This window comes from Dermacentor silvarum, chromosome 10 (genome assembly GCF_013339745.2).
Source record: "Dermacentor silvarum isolate Dsil-2018 chromosome 10, BIME_Dsil_1.4, whole genome shotgun sequence".
Taxonomy (NCBI): domain Eukaryota; kingdom Metazoa; phylum Arthropoda; class Arachnida; order Ixodida; family Ixodidae; genus Dermacentor; species Dermacentor silvarum.
This window is the reverse complement of record NC_051163.1, coordinates 45,787,219-45,791,699: the sequence shown is the minus strand read 5'-3', so window position 1 is coordinate 45,791,699 and position 4,481 is coordinate 45,787,219. Positions and strand designations below refer to the sequence as shown.

Genomic DNA, 4,481 nt, shown 5'->3' with positions numbered 1-4,481 from the left:
CAGCGTGGAACTTGTCTTCTCCTGTGTCCATGAAAAATTTGCGCAATCCAACCTCTATATGCTATACCAACACGCCCAGTATTCACCTTGGCTGCTTATCTCGTCTCAGCCCTCACAAATATGTTTGCTTGGTGAAACGCTGGCTCCAAGCTGAGGCTTCCCTTGCTCACCTGTTACTCAACTGAAGTGTTCATCTCCTTGCAACCTCTTTGCCCTGTTGAATGCATATACCAGATTCTTTGCAACATGAAACCACAAATTCCTTTCCGAGGATCTGTGTTATTAATTGGGCTTGCTTATATGTTGATTTAGTGTCCTTGTTTATTCACACAATATTTGCCGAAGTCTTTGTAGGCACTGTTGTCTCCATAACGTTCCTTGGTTTCCCTACGAGTACGCACTTGTTTCAAAGTCTTTACTGCCACACCAGAACACCAAACGTGCAGCAGAAATTCAAGAGCAGACAATATGTGACGTAAATTTTGCATATTGTGTCCCCCCCCCCCCTCCCTACACTTCGTGCTCTCGCCAATGTGTTATGAGAGCAATGGGACATTGCAGCTCGAGCTTACCTTGCTGACAGTACAAATTTGCCGAGCATTTTTTATGTTCCTTTCTCTAATCTAGCTGAAATCGTCGAAACGCAGAGAATATCAAAACGTCAACCAGCACTGTACGCATACAAGTACGAGGGTAGCTCAGCATAAATATCGCTGTCCCTCTACTTTAGCGGCACGCCGAACACGATGAGGAAACTTCGATCTATTTCAGCTTTGGTTTCCATCAAATAGATGGTTATCTGTGTTTCTGTATGTTGTAAACTCAGTGACAGACAACATTAAGTCCAACTTAATGAAAAATGTATGAAAAAATGTGAGCATGTACGGCTTCATTCACCATTGACACTAAACAATGTAAGCTTACTTGTTTGAAGTGTTTATTGCCAGTTGAGGCCTCTCGGTCACCTGGCGACATAATAAAAATATCTGTAGTCATGTTTAGAGTACAGTACACATGAATACCGCCCGAAAGCGGTAACAAAACGCCCAAGACCAGCGAGCGAGCAGCGCGACTAGCCTACGAACCGCTACCGCAGCGGCCATATTGCTCACTGCGTAATGATGATGATGATGTTAGTTTTGGTTTTGCCAGCGCCATCTATCGGTCGCATACTTTAGTTCACAACGCCACTGGTACGCTTATTTTAGTTGCACTGTGGAAGGTACAGTCTCCATTCTCTAAGTGTGTATGGCTGTTCTGTGTTTCTGGGCCGCGGCAGCAGGATTCGCGAGCGTTTTCGCTTGCATGTGAAGCACGCTTGAGGGTGGAGGAAATAGAAGAGAGAGTAGTAGTAAGTGGTTCGTGGGGAAAGGGAAAGGTTGGCGCTATCTTCTGCAGCCTTTGAGGGAACACGGCTCAGCGCCAAAGAAGAGAGAGCGCGCGAAACCCGTGAAACCCGTCGAGCCTAAAACCCCTGTACACTCTACCCCTGTATATAAAAAGTAGCGACACTCTTCTCCTCCGCCTTCCCTGCTCCTCGTTTCTCCTCTCTTGCGCGCTCCTTCCTCGACCGTGGCGCCGCCTACACCGCTTGAGCAGAGCAGACGACCTTTCGCAGAGTAAATGCACGCTTGCAATACCGTGCGCTTTAAGCGTTCGCGTTCGCGTTCTAGCTCCGAGTAACTTCGTGTATAGGATTTCTAATAATAATTTATGGGGTTTTACGTGCCAAAACCAGTTCTGATTATGAGGCACGCCGTAGTGGAGGACTCCGGAAATAGGATTTCTATGCGGAGGGTTATATATATATATATATATATAGAACGAGAAGAAAGGGAATTCCGAGCGGCGATTTTATTAATCATATCATAAGAAGCCCAACAAACATTGGCACCAAGAACAACAACATAGGGGAAATTACTTGCACACACAGCTTATTTAAAGAAATGATAAATAATGGAAATGAAAACGGATGAAAAACAACTGTCCGCAGGTGGGGAAGAACCCCGTCTATATATATACTATTATATATATATATATCTATAATATATATATATATATATATCTATATATAGACACGTGCAATTTTTTATCTTCACGGTGGCCGCTTCTCTTCCGCTAACAAATGTGTAACATTATCGCTTGGCGCCGGACGCGCCTGCATGTATCCGAAGTTTCTCAAACGTTATCGATGCTTCTATCCGTTGTCTGTTATCACCGACGCTTATGTAATCTGATTGTATCAGCGACTCGATTGTCTTGCACTTTTTTGGAAGACAGGAGGGCGCCAGGGATTACTCTGGAGGCTTCGATGACTCATGTATAAAAGCCGACGCGTTTCGGCGCTGATAAGATTTGACGATCGCCGACGGTGTTCGCCGCTATCGTTGTGCTTCGAGTGCAACTTGCTTTTGTGGGCACAGGTTCGCCCAATAAAAGGTCCATTTAGTCCATTCACAGTTTTGCGACTGTTTTCTTCACCGCAACTACTACGTGATAATAAATACAAATTCAGTGACGGCAGATTCTTTTAAAGCGAAGCTTTGTACCTCTACCAGCCAAGGGTTCTGTCGTGTCTGTCGTTGTAATCAAAAAACGATCCCGACGAACCGCTAACAATTGCAGGTATAGCACTACAGCTTACTTGAATTCAGGCATTCAGCGTACAACTAAGCACTCGTTTTCGCAAGAAAAACCAAAAAAACAAGCTTCAAAGTGATGAGCCAACATGATGGATGATAAGGGCTGCGGGCAAACAACGGAAACAGGCTCGGCGCGGTCCGTAAGATTAGATTGCAGCTGTTGCAAAGCTTATGCAGCTGCTTGAAAGAGGGTTGACGTCATTCGAAATCCTTCCAGCCTAGTAACTGCTTCGGTTCATTTTCTAGACTACCCCACTATGGGTAGACCACGGAAAGAGTTAGCACTCGTGTGCTTCACCAATTCAAAACAACCAACCACCATTCGCAGAACGTGCATTTTTTTAACCTTGGCAAAGAATGTAACTACAGTGAAAACTGAAAATTTGAGTGTATATCACACCGATAAAGCAGTAGTGAACATTGTTGTGAAGTAAATAATAATAAAGGCCGTGGTTAAAGTTACGTTGTAGTGTGTGAAATATCAAGTGCGCCGCAGTCACCGTGAGGGTGGCGTAAAAAGCTTCGCTTTCCAACCACCTTCACAGGGTGGATTGGCGGCAATTTTTTCCTGGTTTGATAACTATATTTATAAATATCTAAACGAGCGCTAACGCCGTACCATGACGATTCCGAGTGTATCGCGTGCACTACATTTGTCAAGGGCGTGTCGCAAGATCTTGTTGCGAATGGTTGTAAATAGCACGTTTACGATCGAATGCCAACATCCTGGCGCCCAGCAAACCCTCAGTAAGCTAAATAATCTGCTCTGTCCTTGCCACTTTAATTCGCGGCGCGTATAAGCTATGACGCTCAAAGGCTGGCGGAGGGCACATACGCACCAGCCTTAGTGTTTTACAGCAAGTGCGTCTCTGGCACATAGTGGCCGTACGAACTAATAGTTGAACGAACAAGCAAGCGAACGACTAAACAAACGAGCAAACGACTAAATTAACGACCACTAAACCAGCCACTGAACGAGCGGGCGACCGCATGTTTTCTTTCCGAGTCCTCCACCCCCGCATCGTAACCTTCACACACTTTAAAGCTCACGCGAAGTAGCACGTACGTCTTAAAGACCTATGATGCTGTCGTTCGGCGACGAACGCACCCCGTAACTCGGTTTCGGGAGAGCATGCACGCTTTTCATCGCTGCCTTTGTATCGCAAATCCACCGGGTGGCCTCCAACGACGAACAAGAACAAAAGAGGTAAACAAAGCTATTCGCTCTGAAGAAAGCTAGTAAGTAACCACAAAAGGCAGAGCTGCTTTCCTAAGACGAGTTTTCATGCTCGAGCCTCAAATGTCAATAGGATTGAGCTGTATCGTGAAAGTTTCGTAATCACGTTTTCACACGCAGTTTCGCGTGCCCGCGAATTCAAGCCTGTTGGCGTACAAAACGATTAAGCTTCTTGCCTTTGCTGAAACTAATTTGGCATCCGAAGGCGCAGCAGATCATGGTGATAGAAATTGCCGTGAAGCGACGTCGCACTTGCCGCAAAACATAGTTCCACGCGTTCGCAAACCAAAGCAACACGGAAGAGCAACGGCGCCTACATGTGCTCCTCGCCAGTCGGTAGACGCTTATCAGGCGAAAATGGCGATGGAGCGCGATCGTAAACAAACGCAGCCAGCGCCCGGCGGCGTGACGCCCACGGGATGCCATTACGCCAATACCGACGCGGCGACGGCCTCGGACAGGGTGGTGCGAGGAGGATGCGGCATTCTTCAAAGCGTGACGCTACTTTTTACATTGAGGTGATTGGCGCTGAGCCGTGCTCCCTCAAGGGCTGCAGAAGATAGCGTCAACCTTTCCCCATAGAGAAATAAATTCAACTTTAG

At 46.3% G+C, this 4,481-nt stretch overlaps 1 protein-coding gene across 1 annotated transcript in view; it reads left to right on the top strand.

The window, feature by feature from the left end:
* The window catches only part of LOC119431501 (TNF receptor-associated factor 6), a 76,785-nt gene that overhangs the window by 51,868 nt on the left and 20,436 nt on the right, over positions 1 to 4,481 (top strand). The window lies entirely within an intron of this gene.